The sequence below is a fragment of the Macaca nemestrina genome, chromosome 20, assembly GCF_043159975.1.
Source record: "Macaca nemestrina isolate mMacNem1 chromosome 20, mMacNem.hap1, whole genome shotgun sequence".
Lineage (NCBI taxonomy): Eukaryota > Metazoa > Chordata > Mammalia > Primates > Cercopithecidae > Macaca > Macaca nemestrina.
This window is the reverse complement of record NC_092144.1, coordinates 61,634,928-61,655,521: the sequence shown is the minus strand read 5'-3', so window position 1 is coordinate 61,655,521 and position 20,594 is coordinate 61,634,928. Positions and strand designations below refer to the sequence as shown.

Below are 20,594 nucleotides of genomic sequence, written 5' to 3'. Positions count from 1 at the left end.
AGGGCGCATCTTCAAGGTCAAAACTATTTTAGTAATAATACACAGATGTTATTTGCTTTTTTCTCTGTGTTGACATTACATTGCTGGTGCAAAAGCAATGGTACATAAAAGGGCTGTACCTTAGCAGGAAGCAAGGTAATAGCACTAAATTGTACTAGAAGTTGTATTCTTTATCACTTCACATCACTGTTAAGAAAAATTCCAGCTTCATTTAAGATTGCGCTTGATGAGACAGTAAAAGCTATTAATTATGTTAAATCTCAACCCTTGAATACACTTTTTAAAAAACTTTTGGCCGGGCGCGGTGGCTCAAGCCTGTAATCCCAGCACTTTGGGAGGCCGAGACGGGTGGATCACGAGGTCAGGAGATCGAGACCATCCTGGCTAACACGGTGAAACCCCATCTCTACTAAAAAATACAAAAAACTAGCCGGGCGAGGTGGCGGGCGCCTGTAGTCCCAGCTACTCAGGAGGCTGAGGCAGGAGAATGGCGTAAACCCGGGAGGTGGAGCTTGCAGTGAGCTGAGATCCGGCCACTGCACCCCAGCCTGGGCGACAGAGCAAGACTCCGTCTCAAAAAAAAAAAAAAAAAAAAACAACTTTTAAGTTTGGGGTACATGTGCAGGTTAGTTGCATAGGTAAACTTGTGTCCTGGTGGTTTGTTGTACAGATTACTTCATCACCAAAGTATTAAACCTTTGGTGTTATGTTTCCTGAACCTTTCCCTTCTCCTACCCTCTACCCTCCAATAGGCCCCAGTGTATGTTCTTCCCCTCAATGTGTTCTCATCATTTAGCTCCCACTTATAAGGCAGGTGGATTGATGAAGTGCAGTATATCCACATAATGGAATACTATTCAGCAAAGAAAAAAAACGAAATACAGCTACATGAGTACATAGAATACTTCATCAATGTGATATTATAAAAATTTGCAAAATCAAATGAACACATAGTATCTTGTTCCATACATGTAAATATGTAATCTTAAAGATAGCTAAAAGAAAACTCTATGCTGGGCACAGTGGCTCACACCTGTAATCCTAGCACTTTGGGAGGCCAAGGTGGGCAGATCACCTGAGGTCAGGAGTTCGAGACCAGCCTGACCAACTTGGAGAAACCCCGTCTCTACTAAAAATACAAAATTAGCTGGCCGTGGTGGTGCATGTCTGTAATCCCAGCTACTCAGGAGGCTGAGGCAGGAGAATCATTTGAGCTCAGGAGGCAGAGGTTGCAGTGAGCCAAGATCGCACCATTGCACTCCAGCCTGGGCAACAAGAGCAAAACTCCATCTCAAAAACAAACAAACAAAAACTATATGACTAATAGCAATAAAAAGAAAAGTGAGGGCAAAATTATCAAAAAGTTAGAATTAGAATGTTGCTGACTTCTGGAGGGAGGCATGGATTATTATTGGGGAAGCCACATGCAGCGGATTCGGAAATATTGTGTATGTTTCATTTCTTGACCTATATGACTACTTTAAGGTGAATCTTTTTTTTTTTTTTTTGAGGTGGAGTCTCGCTCTGTCGCCCAGGTTGGAGTGCAGCGGCGGGATCTCAGCTCACTGCAAGCTCCGCCTCCCGGGTTCACGCCATTCTCCTGCCTCAGCCTCCCAAGTAGCTGGGACTACAGGCGCCCGCCACCTCGCCTGGCTAGTTTTTTGTATTTTTTAGTAGAGACGAGGTTTCACCGTGTTAGCCAGGATGGTCTGGATCTCCTGACCTCGTGATCCGCCCGCCTCGGCCTCCCAAAGTGCTGGGATTACAGGCTTGAGCCACCGCGCCCGGCCTTAAGGTGAATCTTAACATGTACTTCTGAAACTATTCAGAAACTATCTTTTTTTTTTTTTCCATTCAGATGTGTAATGTGCTGATGTTGTAACAAGGAATGAGGGAGGCACATCTTATACACGAGTCTGAAAACCCAATCATCACACTTATGAACTACAAAAGGATCTAGAAAGTAGCTTTACAAGCAGTAAACAAAGATTCAGTTTGTGGTATTGTTTTAATTAAATTGCCTCATCAGCTTTAACCAGATTTCCCAAAGAGGAAGTAATCCTTTCTTTGTGTTAGTTTCTATTAGTGAGGAAGGAAGCTTAATAACTTGGCAACATCACTAACACTAACCTTTCTTTTTTTTGAGACGGAGTCTTGCTCTGTCACCCAGGCTGGAGTATAGTGTGGCATGATCTCGGCTCACTGCAACCTCCACCTTTCGGGTTCAAGCGATTCTTCTGCCTCAGCCTCCTAAGTAGCTGGGACGACAGGGGCACACCACTATGCCTGGCTAATTTTTGTATTTTTAATAGAGACGGGGTTTCACTGTATTGGCCAGGCTGGTCTCAAACTCCTGACCTCGTGATCTGCCCACCTCAGCCTCCCAAAGTGCTGGGATCACAGGCGTGAGCCACTGTGCCCGGCCAACACTAGGACCTTTTGCTGGCAAAGTGAGCATCTATTTAGTACCAGAACTGTGCAGTAAGGTGAATAGAGAAAAAAGTAACAGCTAAAAGTATTGAGAAATCATTGTTCCCATACTCTAATGTAAAATGTTAAAATTTGACTCCTCCACATTTTTAACTGTTTATGCCGAGCTAATTTTAGTGTTTTGAAAAGTTGTAAAAAATGGTACAGCGAATTCCTGCCAACCCTCCACTGAACTTCCCTAAAGTTACTGTCTTATATAACCACAGCATAATGTTCAAAACCAGGAAATTAATATTGGTGCAATACTACTAATTTCGCCATATGTTTTAAAAATAATAAATTATTCAGAATCCTTTTATATAACTCATGGTCATTTGGATTTTCTTTTTGTGAAGTTTACTGCTATGAATGTGTGTGTCCCTCTCTACTCAAATGTTGAGATTGAATCACCAATGTGATGATGTTAGGAGATGAGGCCTTTCAGAGGTGATGAAGCAATGAGAGTAAAGCCCTCAAGAATGGGATTGGGACGTTTAAGAAAAAGGCCCCAGAGTTCCCCTTCAACATGTGAGGACACAGCCAAAAGTCCTCATTTCTACAAACCAGGAAGTGGGCCTTTACCAGACACCTAATCTGCCAGTGCTTTGATCTTGGACTTCCCAGCCTCCAGAATAGTGAGAAACAAATTGCTCTTGTTTCGAAGTGGTGTTTTGTTTATTTGTGCTACTTTCTTATAACAACAGCCTGAATGGACTAAGGTATAAACTCAGATCATCAGTGATTTTTTCTATTGAGTTGTCTAATATTTTTCTAGTTACATTTATAGTGTCCTTATAATCTTCATTCAATGAGAATTATTTTCAAAATATTTACATATTTATTTTAAATAACAATGATAACCTCCCCCCCCTTTTTTTGAGACAGAGTCTCACCCTGTTGTCTAGGCTGGAGTACAGTGGCGAGCCTTGGCTCGCCTCCACCTCCTGGCTGATGGCAGCCTCCACTTCCTGGGCTCAAGCGATTCTCCTACCTCAGACTCCCTAGTAGCTGGGACTACAGGTGTGCACCACCATACCTGGCTACTTTTTAAATTTTTCATGGAGACAGGGTTTTGCCATGTTGCCCAGGCCCGTCTCCAACTTCTGAGCTCAAGCAATCTGCCCACCTCAGTCTCCCAAAGTGCTGGGATTACAGGCGTGAGCCACTGCACCTGGCCCCATGCATGTTATATGTTGTTAACACAATTAATATATTTAATGAAAAATGCCTACATTTTCAAAAACAAAAATCAATGTAAAGACTGACATTGTTTTACATGTTTTGCAAATCTCTTTCATGTCTGGTTTAAGGGAAATTGATTTTGCCTAGCTGCTTCTTTGTTCGGTTTGTTGTGATTTTTAAACATTTGTCCTGTACTCAGTGGTGTTGGCAAACAAAGTTACTCAGCCATTATCAGATTGATGGGCATTAACTTTATTTCCAGTTTTGCTGCCACGAATAATGCAACAATTAACTTCCTTGTATATTTACCTTCTGTAGTTCTGCTTTTGTTTTAATGGGGTAGATTCTTAGGAGGTGGATTTTGAGATAAAGTGAATGTGTGGGAGTATTGCTAATGGATGATCCCAAATTGCTTCTACATGAAATGGTACCCTTTTCCTCACCCCCATGCCAACTTAAAGGTGCTCACCTTTCCTCAGATCCATGCCAGCTTAAGGGTGTTATAATTTTTCCAGTTCATAGGTGTAAGGTGACATGTTATTTTGACTCAAACACTTTTCAGACTGCTGGTTAATTTGAGTAGTTGTTTCATGTTTAGCCTTTTGGATTTGCTCTTCTGTGAATTGTCTAATCACATTCTTTGCTTGTTTTCTATTGGAATGTTTGTTTTTGTTTTTTAAACAAATTCAATTTGTAAGACTTCTTGCTGGAATATAGATCTTGACTTTTATCTGCCATATGCATTGAAAAATTTACCATCCCTGACCCCTTAGGCACTGATTTTGTTTTTGGTACATTTTACCATACAAAAGTTTTTTATATCCACATAGTCATTTGTGACCACTGTTTTTCACCACAGCTTTTGGGTTTCTTCTCTTGGCTAAGAAAGTTACCATCTCAGCCACATCATCTTCTTTCCTTCCTTCCTTCCTTCCTTCCTTCCTTCCTTCCTTCCTTCCTTCCTTCCTTCCCTCCCTCCCTCCTTTCCTCCTTTTCTTCCTTCCTTCCTTCCCTCCCTCCCTCCTTTCCTCCTTTTCTTCCTTCCTTCCTTTTTTCCTTCCTACCTTTTTTCCTTCCTTACTTTCTTTTTTCCTTCCTTCCTTTCTTTCCTTTTTCCTTCCTTCCTTTCTTTTCTTTCTCTTTCTTTCTCTTCCTTCCTTCTTTCCTTTCTTCCTTCCTTCCTTCCTCTCTCTCCTTCCTTCCTTCCTCTCTCTCCTTCCTTCCTCTCTCCCTCCCTTCTTCCTTCCTTCCTTCCTTCCTTCCTTCCCTCCCTCCCTCCTTTCCTCCTTTTCTTCCTTCCTTCCTTCCCTCCCTCCCTCCTTTCCTCCTTTTCTTCCTTCCTTCCTTTTTTCCTTCCTACCTTTTTTCCTTCCTTACTTTCTTTTTTCCTTCCTTCCTTTCTTTCCTTTTTCCTTCCTTCCTTTCTTTTCTTTCTCTTTCTTTCTCTTCCTTCCTTCTTTCCTTTCTTCCTTCCTTCCTTCCTCTCTCTCCTTCCTTCCTTCCTCTCTCTCTCCTTCCTTCCTCTCTCTCCTTCCTTCCTTCCTCTCTCTCTCCTTCCTTCCTCTCTCTCCTTCCTTCCTTCCTCTCTCTCCTTCCTTCCTCTCTCCCTCCCTTCTTCCTTCCTTCCTTCCTTCCCTCCCTCCCTCCTTTCCTCCTTTTCTTCCTTCCTTCCTTCCCTCCCTCCCTCCTTTCCTCCTTTTCTTCCTTCCTTCCTTTTTTCCTTCCTACCTTTTTTCCTTCCTTACTTTCTTTTTTCCTTCCTTCCTTTCTTTCCTTTTTCCTTCCTTCCTTTCTTTTCTTTCTCTTTCTTTCTCTTCCTTCCTTCTTTCCTTTCTTCCTTCCTTCCTTCCTCTCTCTCCTTCCTTCCTTCCTCTCTCTCCTTCCTTCCTCTCTCTCCTTCCTTCCTTCCTCTCTCTCCTTCCTTCCTCTCTCCCTCCTTCCTTCCTTCCTTCCTTCCTTCCTTCCTTCCTTCCTTCTTTCTTTCTTTCCTGTCTTTCTGTCTTTCTTTCTTCTTTTCTGTGTAGAGACAGGGTCTCCTTATATTGCCCAGACTGCTTTTGAATCCTGGGATCAGGTAGTCCTCCCACCTCAGGCTCCCAAATTGCTAGGATTACAGACATAAGCCACCACACCTGACCTCTTTCCTACATTTTCTTCAAATTCTTTCATGACTTTTCTGTTTGTATGTTTAAGCCTGGCATGTATTTTTGTGTATAGTCTGAGATGAGATAGGAGTTCGATTTTATTTATTTTGAGATGGGCCAGGTTCGCCAAGCCCATTAAAGTTTAAATTAATTAGAGTGTAACAACACTGAAAATTAAGTTACTTGGTCACACTAGCCATATTCAAGTGCTCATTGGTCATAATAATGAAGCTCTAAAGCCAAGAATGAGGCAGAGTCCCACTATTACCACAATTATCATTGCATTTGTGGTGTTAGGAAAAATAGCCAGAGAGAAAGTTGAAATAAGGTATAAATATGAGAAATGAAAAGACAAGATTGTCATTTTGGTAGACAACATGATCATCTACCTAAAAAAACACAAGAGAATTTACAGAAAAACCTTAGAACTAATAATCAAGTTCTCAGAAATACCATTTGACCCAGTAATCCCATTACCAGGTATATACCAAAAATATAAATCATTCCATTATAAAGATACATGCATGTGTATGTTCATTGCAGCACTAATCACAATAGCAAAGACCTGGAGTCAACCAAAATGCCTATCAATGATAGACTGGATAAAGAAAACGTGGTAAATATACACTGTGGAATACTATGCAGCCATAAAAAGGAATGAGATCATGTCCTTTGCAGGAACATGGATGATGCTGGAAGCTATTATCTTCAGCAAATTAACACAGGAACAGAAAACCAAACACCACATGTTCTCACTTATAAGTGGAAACTGAACAATGAGAACATATGGACAGAGGCAGGGGAACAACACACACTGGGGCCTGTCAGGGGCGCCAGGGGAGGGAGAGCATCAGGATAAATAGCTAATGTATGCAGGGCTTAATACCTAGGTGATGGGTTGATAGGTGCAGCAAACCACCATGGCACATGTTTAGCTATGTAACAAACCTGCATATCCTTCTCATGTATCCTGGAACTTAAAATAAAATTAAATTTATTTGATTTGGCAAGATATAAGATAAATACACTAATCAAGATCTTGTAAAGAATCAACAAGTAAAGTTAGATCCCTACCTCATACCATACACAAAGTCATTTCAGATGGATTTAATCTGATTTTGAGGTGATTTAAATATGAACAAAAATGATTTTTCATTATAATTTTTTTTGAGACAGAGTCTCGCTCTGTCACCCCTGCCAGAGTGCAGTGGCATAATCTTGGCTTACTGCAACCTCTGCCTCCCAGGCTCAAACACTTCTGTCTCCCAACGTGCTGGGACTACAGACATCAGTCACCTTGCCTGACCTCATTATAACTTTTAATTAGTTAGTTTTTTAATGTAAGAAAGTTATTGATTCTTATAAATTAATTGCACAACCCAATTTAAATGGGGGTGATTTTGCCTTCCCCCCAGGGGACATTTGGCAAGGTCTGAAGACATTTTTGTTTGTCACAACTTGGTAGGGGAGGGAGTGCTACTGGTATCTAGTGATTGGAGGCCAAAGATGCTGCTAAACATCCTACAATGCACTGAATATCTCTTCTCTCCCCCAACAACCAAGGCTTATCCAGTTCAGAATGTCAGTAGTGACAAATTGTAAAACCCTTTTATAACCTGATACTTTAATGCGTTACTGGGTTGCCTCTAATCCTTTTCCCAGTTAATTTTGAATTTCCCAGATATGTAATCATGCTAATTGCAAATAATAAAGATATATCCTTTCCAGGGTTGATACCATTTATATGGTTCTGTTTTGTAATTGCATTTGGCTAGCACTCTCGGAGCATTGTTTGCAGCGCACAGCTGAACTACATTTCTCTATTAGGAGGTTCTATCACTGTGTGAGTCATGATAGGAAGTCCTCCTTCCCACCTCTAAGGACCTAAAAGCTAGATACATGTTTTCCTGGAAACCTAGTGGCTAGCATGCAGGTATCGACTAAACTTACACTGAGACTTTATAAAGACATAAAGAAGGGTTCAGTACCCATTTTGATGGCACTGAACTAGGCTGTCCCTAGGGAAACTTGGAGAAGGTTCTTCTTTCATTGTTTCCTTGGGTTCTGACCCATTTTCTAAACTTGGTACTTTAGCCTTTTCATGGAATCTGTCAGCTGCCCAAGGTCTTATGAATGAATTCTTTTTTGTTGCTTAAGTTAACCCAGATTGGTTTCCTTTGCAACCAAGAACCCCACTGTTAGAATGTTAAATAATCATTGTGATCGTTGGGTGCCATTGTCTTGATCCTGACTTTGTTGGAATTGGTCTCTCATTTGCATTCATGTGTTATTTCATTCATGAAACAGATTGAAATCCATGAATTCACTCCTGTACCTCTAGTTGCAATCAAGTACCACATGGGTCATTGTAGTTTTCTGCCATCCCATATGTGTAAATACCTTCTCTGAGAATGAGAAACTCGTTTCCCATTAATCATGATATATTTACTAATTTGTTCAGTCAATCCCCTGAGTGTAACTAGTCCCTTATCTCAGCCACTGCTCCTCTCCAGCATGACTGGCTCCTCATCCTGCTTGGTCCCGCTTCCCACTACTGGGATGCCCTCTGGCAAAGGACTCCACTCACCCTGTTCAAGCTCTGATGTACATGAGGGGCCATCCCTGTGTGCACACACAGGTAAGTGCCCTCCCTCCGCAGGTTCTGACACTCCCCTCTGACATCCCTGGGTAGATACCCTCCTCACTCATCTGGAATAGCTCCCCATTCTGGATGACCTCTGCACAGCTATCTGTCTTGCTCTGCCCCACCTGTTGGCTTCAGGGTTCTATTGATCAGAAAAGGAAAAGAAATGGTGAGGAGGAAAAAGAAAGGAAGAGGTGAGGAAAGAAGAAGAGGAGGATGAAGACGGCGAAAGAGGAGAAGAAGAAGGACAAGAAGGAGGAGGAGGAGGGAGGAGGAGGAGAAGGAAAGAAGAATGAGGCCGGGCGTGGTGGCTCACACCTGTAATCCCAGCACTTTGGGAGGCCAAGGCAGGTGGATCACAAGGTCAGGAGTTCAAGACTAGCCTGGCCAACATGGTGAAACCCTGTCTCTACTAAAATTACAAAATTAGCTGGGCGTGGTGGCACATGCCTGTAATCCCAGCTACTTGGGAGGCTGAGGCAGGAGAATTGCTTGAACCTGAGAGGTGGAGGTTGCAGTGAGCCGAGATCATGCCACTGCACTCCAGCTTGGGCGACAGAGTGAAATTCTATCTCCAAAAAAAAAAAAAAAAAGGAAGAAGAATGAGGAGGAAGAGAAGAAGAGGAAGAAGAAGAACGAGCAGGAGAAGGAAGAGAAGTAGTTTTGAAAATATATATATATATGTATTTGGATTATAGATATAGATGTATATAATTTTTTTTTGAGATGATGTTTCACCATGTTGTCCAGGCTGGTCTCGAACTTCTAGCCTCAAGTGATCCACCCACTTTGACTCCCCAAAATGCTGGGTTTACAGGCGTGAGCCACTGTGCCCAGCCTCTGGGTATATTTTGAATGTAGAACTGAGAGGATTTCTGACTGGATGCAGGGTGTAAGAGAAGGAAGAGTGATAAGGAAGACTCCAAGATCCTTGGCCTGAGCAGCTGGAAAATGGAGTTAATATTTACTGAGATGAGGAAGAATGTAGGAAGAGCAGGCTTGGAGTAGGCGTCCAGAGTAAGGTTTGGACACGATGAATTTGAGACGCGGAGTACATATCCAAACAGGCAATTAAATGTGTGGATCTAGAGCTCTAAACTGAGGACTAGAATGAAGATGTATATTTGGGACTTACCAATGTTTGATAGTTTTTAAAACCTTTGGACTGTTACTAAACTGTTGGCAGAGGAAACTGGAGCCTCTCAACTGGAGCTCTCCGTTTCTCCTCAAGTTACTGCTGAACAAGTGAACCTTGTCCAGCAGGGGGCACAATTGGACAACTGGACGTCGATTGGCTCCCGGACTCTTCTTGAGCGGGATCCGCGATGAGAAATGAAGGTAGAGAGTAAACCCTTGGCTAGAGGAATTGTTTTTTTTCTTGAGACGGGGGGCGGGGAGCGGGAGGGTCTCACTATATTGTCTATATATATATATATATGTGTGTGTATACACACACACACACACATACATATATATAGAGAGAGACAGGATCTCGCTCTGTTGCCCAGACTGGAGTGCAGTGGCGCGATCTCGGCTCACTGCAACCTCTGCCTCCCAGGTTCAAGCGATTTCAGCTACAGGAATTTTTATTTAATGGCTCACTGCATCTGTTTTCCCGGGAGTTACACAGTCAGGTCTCTACAAGAGAAAGGAGGTATAGAAAATAAGTAGGCCTGGAGTAAGATAAACAATGGGGGTGGGACATGGTGGCTCATACCTGCAATCCCAGGGCTTTGGGAGGCCGAGGCGGGAGGATCACTGGAGCCCAGGAGTTTGAGGCCCGCCTGGGTAATATAGTGAAACCCCACTTCTACAAAAAATAAAAAAAATTAGCCCCGCACGGTGGCACACACCAGTGTTCCTAACTACTCAAGAGGCTGAGGCGGGAGGATCACTTGAGAGCAGGAGTTGGAGACTATAGTGAACTTTGATCATGCCACTGCACTCCAGCCTGGGGGACAAGAGCAAGACCTTGTCTCAAATGACAACAACAACGAAAAGATAAACAATAGGGCAAGATATTGACAAAGCTTTGTCAGTATACTTGTTTTGGCCTTAGCACAGGGGAGACCATAGCACTTGGTGGGGAATGCAGCATAGTAAAGAGGGGCAGCTCCTGCTTCCATGGGCTAATTGATGTTACATGGGCATGCAAGATAGTCAGATATTTCAAGAGAAGTTAGGCATTCAGATTATTGGGAGAGAGCTCCAAATTGTAAACTGTGACCCACAAATTATAAATATTTTTTAAATAGCTGGGTGCTGTGGTGGCTCACACCTGTAATTCCAACACTTTGGGAGGCTGAGGTAGGAGGATCGCTTGAGTCCAGGAGTTAGCTGCAATGAGTGGTGATCATGCCACTACACTACAGCCTGGCCAACAAAGCAAGACTGTTTCTTAAAAAACAAAACAAAACAAAAAACACTGTATATACATTGAATACAATTATGAACTGGAATTTTACTGGTGAATGGCACTGGAGTTACTGTATTCATGTAGCATGAACTTCCAGTTATACTGAATAGTGAAAATGGAACACTTTTTCCCTAAGGTCAAGGAAAACAAGGATGTCTATTATTATCACTTTATGCAACATGGCAGTAAAACTACTAGTAGGGTCAATGAAGCAGGAAGAATAAGAGGCATAGTGATTGGGAAGGAAGAAGTAAAACATCATTGTTTTCATTGACAAGATAACATACATAGAAAATCCAAAATATCCTCTAATTTGATTTAACTATGATAATTTAGCAGAGCAGCTGCATCCAAAGTCAATATACAGAAATCATTTCTATATCTCTGGTAGCAACTATCAGAAAATTAAACTTAAGATACAGTATCTTTTTTTTTTTTTTTTGAGACGGAGTCTCGCTGTGTCTCCCAGGCTGGAGTGCAGTGGCGTGATCTCGGCTCACTGCAAGCTCCGCCTCCCGGGTTCACGCCATTCTCCCGCCTCAGCCTCCCAAGTAGCTGGGACTACAGGCGCCCACCACCTCGCCCAGCTAGTTTTTTGTATTTTTAGTAGAGACGGGGTTTCACCATGTTAGCCAGGTCCAGTCTCGATCTCCTGACCTCGTGATCCACCCGCCTCGGCCTCCCAACGTGCTGGGATTACAGGCTTGAGCCACCGCGCCCGGCAGATACAGTATCTTTTAAAATAGCACTTCAAATCACAGTGTTCTTAAAAGTGAAACTAACAAAATGGTTCCAAGACCTCTGAAAGCTAGAGCATGTTGTTGAGAGGAATTAACATCCTGAATAATGGCGAGCTATACCATGCTGATGAGTTAGAACATTTGATAATGTTTTTAATTTTTATTTAATTTTTTATTTTTTGAGACGGAGCCTTGCTCCATTGCCAGGCTGTAGTGCAGTGGCATGATCTTGGCTGACTGTAACCTCCACCTTCCGAGTTTAAGCAATCCTCCTGCCTCAGCCTCCCGAGTAGCTGGGACTACAGTCACATGCCACCATGCTCAGCTAATTTTTGTATTTTTAGTAAAGACAGGGTTTCACCATGTTGGCCAGGCTGGTCTCGAACTCTTGACCTCAAGTGACCCGCCCACCTTGGCCTCCCAAAATGTTGGGATTACAGGCGTGAGCCACCGTGCCTGATCAGAATATTTGACAAATTTAAGGAAGTCAGTTCTCATCCAAATCAGGAGCCCAGGTGCTGGGGCCTGGGAGTGCTCAGGGCTTTTCCTTCCTAGGCCCATCTTGTTATTGGGGGTCCTGGTCACCCTAGAAAGGGGACTGTTTCCTGTTCCAAGTCATGAAGCTAATATGTGAAACCGACAGTGAGTATCAAGTAGTGCAGGCTTCATTCAACAGCTACAGGATTGGGGAAGTGGGAGCTGGGCTTACAAATCAACTTCTCAGCTCCTGAGAACTGGGAAGTTACAGATATAGGGTATCATTCATGAAGCGGCTGGACATTAAGAGCAAGGGGAGGAATATTCGTGCTTTGTCTTGGGAAGGGATGAAGATTTTCTTTTTCTTTTTCTTTTTCTTTTTCTTTTCTTTTCTTTTCTTTTTTTTTTTTGAGATGGAGTCTCACTCTGTCGCCTAGGCTGGAGTGCACTGGCACGATCTCGGCTCACTGCAATCTCCACCTCCTGGATTCAAATGATTCTTCTGCCTCAGCCTCCTGAGTAGCTGGGACTACAGGTGCGTGCCACCATGCCCAGCTAATTTTTTTTAGTTTTAGTAGAGATGGGATTTCACCATGTTGGCCAGGATGGTCTCAATCTCTCGACCTTGTGATTCACCCACCTCAGCCTCCCAAAGTGCTGGGATTACAGGTGTGAACCACTGCGCCCAGCCCAGCTGCCTGTCTTTTAAGTACCCTTGCAATTACACTGAAGATCCACTTAGGTAATTCAAAATGATCTCCCCATCTTGAGATCCTTAAATCACACCATCAAAGTCTCACTTGCCACAAGTCACATTCACAGGTTCTAGGAATTAAGTTCTGTATAGCTTTGCAATCATTATTAAACATGCTGTGATTAAATACCCGTCTTTTAGGGAACCTGTGTCCCTGGTTTATGACATTCACAAGTGGTTCTCAGTTTCTCTCCATTCATTTCAGGTGAGACAGGAAGTCTAGAATATGCTGTGCTGGATTCAGGAGAAAATCCTTCTCCACCTCCTCCTCCTCTGCGGCCGCCGCCACCGCTGCCGCCTCCTCTTTCTTCTCCTTCTTCCTTCTTCCTTCTTCCTCGTCCTCTTCCTCTTCCTCTTCTTCTTCCTCTTCTTCTTCTTTTCTTCTTCTTCCTTCTTTCTTCTTTTGTACGTTTCCGTTGGAGGCTTGGCCTTGCACATTTATACTTTGGAAACGTGTCTCTTCAAGTTTAACTTCTGGAATGTGCCAAAAATGCTGAGCTCACTAGGTCCAGCAGAGGGAGCCCTTGGGCTTTGGTTTCCTTTTCTTTCTCAAGCGCGCTTGATCTCCGCTGATGAGCCAAAAAGAGAGACAGCTGGTATCTTTTGTTTGGTAACTCCAGTGCCCCTGAATCAAACCTCTACGTGGTCAAGGCAATTACCACAAATGAGTGAAGTGGATTTGTATAAGGAAAACAACTGGGCAAGTATTCCGACAAATGGCACCTGGACTTTGGCTTTAGTAGAGGGAGATGATAGCGCATGGTGGGGAGTGTGGCAAAGTAAAGGTGATTGGTTCTTGCTCAGCCTCGGCTGATTGCTACATGTGAGGATACCGCATCTTCCCGTTTTCCAAGAAAGTAGGGTCTTTCATGTCAGTGTGAGATATCTTCCAATTTTTTCTTTCTTTTTTTTTTTTTTTGAGACAAACTCTCCCTCTGTCTCCCAGGCTGGAATGCAGTGGTGTGCTCACTGCAACCTCCGCCTTCCAGGCTCAAGTCCTTCTCCTGCCTCAGCCTCCCAAGTAGCTGGATTTACAGGCATGAACCACCACGCATGGCTATTTTTGTATTTTTAGTAGAGACGGGGTTTCAAGGCCAGACTGGTCTTGAACTCCTGACCTTAGGTGATCCGCCCACCTTGGCTCCCAAAGTGCTGGGATTACAGGTGTGAGCCACTGTGCCTGGCCCAATATTTTAAGGGTGTAAATTAGTTAAATATTTCCAAACCATCCCAGTCAAACAAAATGTGAAGATGAGCCAGATCCTGCCTGCTCACTGGAAGCCAAGTCAAGGGGAGAGGGACTTTTTTTCTTTTTTTTGAGATGGAATTTCACTCTTGTTGCCCAGGCTGGAGTGCAATGGTGCAATCTTGGCTCACTGCAACCTCTGCCTCCCGGGTTCAAGCGATTCTTCTGTCTCAGCCTCCCAAATAGCTGGGATTATAGGCATGCACCACCACACCTGGCTACTTTTGTATATGTAGCAGAGACGGGGTTTCACCATGTTGGTCAGGCTGGTCTCGAACTCCTGTCCTCAGGTGATCCACCCGCCTCAGGAGAGAGACTCTTTACAGGTGCCTGGTGTCTTCTTCAGCCCTGACGCCACCACTGGTCAAACATGTATCCCATCCTTCCTGTGGTCTACACCCATGGTAGTTGGAGTCCATCATTTCCTCTCCATACTTCAGCTTCACAACATTGTTTCACATTCTCAGACGGGGCTGGGGGAGGGGGCGTGGGGAGGCTCTGCCTTTGTTCTCAGTTCCCCTTCCCTACCTTCAGTGAGGTCCACATGATAGTGATACCAAACTGATATCCTCAAGGATTTTTGCATTATGCAGGGTACAAACCAGAGATCCCCCAATGCTGCACCCTTCCAGGATTTTAAAGCCTAGAGGAAATAAATGGAACCCCAAGCCACAGAAGTACAGTAATTCCCAAACTTGCTACCCTGCAGGTTATTTGGGAAGATTACTGTAGATGACAGTATTCTCCTAATTGTCATTTGCACAGTGATGTTCTTTCATCCTGACATGGGAACAAACGCTTCCTTCTTGCATTCCTCGGTCCTGTTAATCCAGTGGTATTGTGTAAAACATACCAAAAGTTTGGGGAAAACAGTAGTGAATGGTCCCAAAAGACAATGTGTCAAAAATACTGGGTTCACCAGGTCCAGCAGGGGGAGCCCTAATGGAGCAATCTACATGGGACCTTAATCTCCACCATCCATCTCCACCCCACGGAACCTGGTACCAGCAGTATGTCTGTTGTCACCATGCTGCTGGGGTCCCATCTATCAAAAGAGAACACCAGCTCCTGCCCCCACTACCTCCGTTGCCATCAAGACCAGGACCTTTGCTGTCTTTTCTCTCTCAGCCACAATCTTAGGATTCACATTATTCTATTATGCAGAGAAAATTTAGCCTCTTCTTCAGCTCACCCTCCAGGCTAGTCCTGGGTTTCCTGTTTAGACACCCAAAGAGGTGATCAATTTGTTTTGAAAAACAAGTATATAGGTCTTCTCCCTGAAATACATTTTGAATCTCTTTTTGAATGTGGAAAATTGCTCTCCTACCCTGTGAGAGGCTGAATATACATGCAGAAATGGCCAGCTCATTTGTAAAACTAGAACTCTGACCCCTGATTTGCAACAACCAACCCTGAAAAACCAGCCTATCATCCACAGTCACCAGTTCAGGCAGCCAGGCTACTCTCTATAAGTCAGACTTGTCTCTGGTAGCCTGTCCAGGAAGCTAAATAATAATCCCTGTAACAACTGGCCCTAAATGGCTGGGACTTGATTAATAACTGACAACTTTCCTAATTTCTGTCCCCACTTTCTACTTAGGACCAAATCAGAGGAAGTGAATATGCTTTCTTAACCCAGTCACATAGGATTCCCTGCTTCTAGTTGGCTCACCTACAGCTTCCCCAGGCCAACAGCCTCCCATCAGGACACACCTGAAGCTTTCTCTTTTCCCCACTATGAAGCTCTCCCACTCCACTGCCTGCCTGTGAGTCTCTGCCAAAACACAAATAATGGTGGTTGACTCCCTTGTCATAGCAAGATCTGAATACATAACCTTTCCTTGTTCTCATTTAGTTGGTCTTCGTTTATTTCTACAACTGGTTTTATTTTAATAATTCATTCATTCATTCATTCATTCATTTTGGAGACAGGCTTGCATCTCTCTCTGTCATCCAGGCTGGAGTGTAGAGGCACGATCATAGCTCACTGCAGCCTTGACCTCTGGCCTCAAGCGATCCTCCTGCCTCAGCCTCCTGAGTAGCTGCAACTACAGGCATGCACCACTACACCCAGCTAATTTTGTAGTTTTTAATTTTAATTTTTAGTTTAATTTTTAAGTTTTTAAATTTTGAGTTTTAAGGTTTTACATTTTAAATTAGGTGGATACATAGTAGGTGTATATATTTCTGGGTTACACGAGATATTTTGATACAGGCATGCAACATGTAATAATCACATCAAGGTAAATGAAGAATCCATCACCTCATGCATTTATCCTTTGTGTTATAAACAATCCAATTATACTTTTTAAGTTATTTTAAAATACAATTAAATTATTTTTGGCTATAGTCACCCTGTGGTGCTATCAAATACAAGGTCTCATTTCATCTTTCAAAAATTTTTTTTTTTTTTTTTTAAGAGACGGAGTCTCGCTCTGTCACCCAGGCTGGAGTGCAGTGGTGCAATCTCGGCTCACTGCAAGCTCCGCCTCCCGGGTTCATGCCATTCTCCTGCCTCAGCCTCCTCAGTAACTGGGACTACAGGCACCTGCCACCACACCCCGCTAATTTTTTGTATTTTTAGTACAGACAGGGTTTCACTGTGTTAGCCAGGATGGTCTCAATTTCCTGACCTCGTGATCCGCCCACCTTTGTCTCCCAAAGTGCTGGGATTACAGGCATGGGCCACCGCGCCCGGCCTCATCTTATTTTTTTTTGTACCCATTAACCATCCCCACCTTCTCCCCTCCCCTATGCCCACTATCCTCCCCACTATCCTCTCTATCTCCATGATTTCAATTGTTTTAATTCTTAGTTTCCTCAAATAAGTGAGACATGCAAAGTTTGTCTTTCAGTGCCTGCTTTCTTTCACTTAACATAGTGACCTCCAGTTCCATCCATGTTATTGCAAATGACAGGATCTCATTCTTTTTCAAGGCTGAGTAGTAGTCTCTGGTGTATAAGCACCACATTTTCTTTATCCATTCATCTGCTGGCGGATACTTAGGTTGCTTTCAAGTCTTGGCTTTTGTGAACAGTGCTGCAATAAACTTGGGAGTGTAGATCTCTCTTCCATATACTGATTTCCTTCCTTTTGGGTATATGCCTAGCAGTGGGACTGCTGGATCACATGGTAGCTCTATTTTTAATTTTCTGAGGAATTTCAAAACTGTTCTTCACAGTGGGCTACATTAACTTACATTCCCACCAACAGTGTACAAGGATTCCCTTTTCTCTACACCCTCGCCAGCGTTTGTTATTACCTATCTTTTGGATATAAGGCATTTTAACTGGGATGAGATGATATCTCATTGTAATGTTGATTTGTATTTCTCTGATTATCAATGATGTCAAATGCCTTTTCATATACCTGTTTGCCATTTGTATGTCTTCTATTGAGGAATATCTGTTCAGATCTTTTGCCCAGTTTTTGATTGGATTATTAGATTTTCTCCTAGAGTTGTCTGAGCTCCTTACATATTCTGGTTATTAATCCTCATTTGTAAATTTTTCGTAGAGACAAGGTCTCATTATGTTGCCCGGGCCGATCTTGAACTCCTAGGCTCAAGCAATCCTCCCACCTTAGCCTTCAGAACAGCTGGGACTACAGTCGCATGCCGCCAGGCCTGGTAATTGACCTTATGTTGATGGATGTCATATAGGGTGTTGTTAAAAGGGAGGGATATATGTCAGCATCTTTCCCAGACGTCCATGGAAGGGTTGTGAACTCTGAAATTGAGGTCAAGTCTCACAGGGAGGCTTCTGGCGGCTTCAGGGTCTGACGCAGAGTAGGTGAGGGGACGTGGAGCACAGTGGTTAGGGGAGAGGTTGTATCAGGCAGAACCCTTTGGGATGCAAGCAAGATCAATCCAGCTCAAATGGGCCTGTTGGGAAATAAAAGCCAAGCACTGGCCCACTTAGCTGAAAAGTTCTGAAGTACACTGGCTTCAGGCACAGCAGGTTCCAGAGTTGGTTGATGTCTCTAAAATCCTTTTTCTTTGTTTGTTAACCCTAGAGTTTTTCCTTCCTCTGTTGGCTTTGTTCTCAGGCAGCTCCAGACTTACATTTCTTCCACCCAGGGATGCCAGGAGAAAGTGAATAGCTATTTTTCAGAAGGTGTGGCAAAAATCCTGAAACTTAAATTCTTTAGAGGAAATTGGACATGGGCTTGTTCGTAAAATTGGCTGCAGCATTGTTGGTGATGATCTATGTCCATTTGTCAGTGCTCCCTGCACAATTCCCAGACTCCCTACTGAAGCGAGGGGTGGGGCTGACAGTGGTAGTTCTCCAAAGGAAAATCTAATAGGGCTGTGGATGAAGAACTGGGTTGTGGGCAGTCAACTAATAAGCAAGCAAACAAACAATAACTCCACTGCATAGGAGAACAGAGCCATCTGAGACCTCTGCCTTTCTCTCAAACTTGGAAAACCCAAAAGTGTAGAGGAGGACGTGAAGATAAGGGCAAGTCTGTCAAGGGTTACAAGATTTATACATTGGACTCAGCATTGGAGCTGGAGATCTGATGCCAAGAGCGTGGTGTTGTGTTGGTATTTCCACATCAACTCAGATACTCTCAGAGGGTGACTGGGGACCCAGGCTGGAGATATCATGGGGAAACTTCCTCTTTCACTGAATCAGAGTGCTTGTGTCTACGTGTTGTATCTTCTGAATGCAACTTCCTTCTCCCTCACCTATCTCTTCTGTGTTCCCGCTCCTAATAGATGAATCAGAGTATGGGGTTAGAGAATGAGGTGATTCCAGGGCAGAGACTCGGGTCTCCTCCTGCCTAGAGATGCTTCTGGCCTCCCTGCCATGGACTGGGGCAGCGGCCAGAGGGTGGGTGGGGGAGGAGAGTGGGGTTGGTTGCACTTGAGTTTCATTACCCTAGAAGGAGCCTGGGGGTGTGCAGAAAGAGAGAGTGACCACAAACTCTGCACTTCCCCTACACCTAGTGCAAAGTCTGACTCTGATCCTCAGGTCTAGGAAACTCCAAATTCAAGTTCCCCACATTCAAAATTCCTGGAGGGCACCTGTGATTTTGGTGCTCTGCTTCCTTCTCTTGGTTCCCACCATCTCCTGCAGTTTTGACTGTAAATTCTTCTCTCTCTTGTCAGCCCTTCTATGGTTTTAAGAAGATTTGCATTAATTATCTTTCCTGTATTTTTAGTTATTTTCAGTGGGAAAGCAGGTCTGATATCCAGATTATGGAAGCCGTGGAGATGGTCTCTGTCCCTTTTTTGTTTAAACTCATGCCCTGGCCGGGCATGGTGGCTCACACCTATAATCCCAGCACTTTGGGAGATCAAGGTAGGAGCACCACTGGAGCCCAGGAGTTCGAGACCAACCTGGGTCACATAGTGGAACCTTTGTCTCTACTTTTAAAAAAGAAAATTAGCCCAGCGTAGTGGCATGCACATGTAGTCCCAGCTACTCAAGTGGCTGAGGTGAGAGGATTGCTTGAGCCTGGGAGGTTGAGGCTGCAGTGAGCTATGACTGCACCACTGCACTCCAGCCTGGGTGACAGCTAGACCATGTCTTAAATAAATAAATAAACTCATGCCCTTTGTGATGTCACTCAGGCTCATGACTACAGACACTCTTTGAACATGAATGACCCCACTTTTTTCTCCAGCCAGAACTTTTTCCTATTTTTCCTAAATTCCAGACCCACAGATCTAACCCCTTTCCTTTCCCCCTCCACTTGTATGTCTAATAAGCACATCTAACCCACCATGCTCCAAGCTGAGCTCCCGGTTCTTCTCTTGAAGTCTTTTCCTCTTCTCTCAATGGCAGCTTCAAGCCTGCAACAGCTCAGCTCAAAAACACTGGCGTTATCTCTGGCCCTTTCCTTTCTCTTCCCATGTGTGTCCAATCTGTTGACAAACACTGTTAATTCCCCCTCTTCTCACCACCTCCACTGTGTCCTTGCAGACCTGAGCACCCTCCTCTCACATCCCAAGCATTGCAATAGCTGAGCAGAGTCTAGTCTCAGGAAAGCAAGCAGAGTGATCAGGTAAAAACACATAAAATCCTGCCCCTTCTCTGTTCAACCCCTGTCTTCACAATTCGCTCAGGGTGATGGTTAGTTTTAGGTCTCCACTTGACGGGGCCATAGAGTACCCTGGTATTTGCTCAAATACTATTCTGGGTGTTCCTGTGAGGATGTTTTGGGATGAGATTAACATTTAAATCAGTAGACTTTGAGTAAAGTGGATTGCCCTCCTCAGGGTGGGTGAGCCTTGACCAATCATTTGGAGGCCTGGATAGAGCAAAAAGCCTGGCCCTCCCATGAGTAAGGGGAACTGCTTTTGCCTGATTACCTGCAAGCTGAGTTTCCTCCTGCCTTTGGACTCAAGCTGAAACTTTGGCTTTTCCTGGATCTCCAGCCTGGAAGCTTGTGTACTGGAGCTACACCATCATTTCTCCCAGGTCTCCAGCTTGCTGACTGAGGATCTTGGGACTTGTCTGCTTCCATAATTGTGGGAGTCAGTTCCTTATAATAAACACACACACACACACACA

General features: G+C 43.8%; 1 non-coding gene across 1 annotated transcript; it reads right to left on the bottom strand.

Moving 5' to 3' along the window:
• Positions 1-1,852: 1,852 nt before the first annotated feature.
• On the bottom strand, positions 1,853-1,956 carry LOC139360563 (small nucleolar RNA U13). The gene has a single exon (XR_011618041.1). It is a non-coding gene; the product is annotated as a small nucleolar RNA U13 (small nucleolar RNA).
• Positions 1,957-20,594: the final 18,638 nt, after the last annotated feature.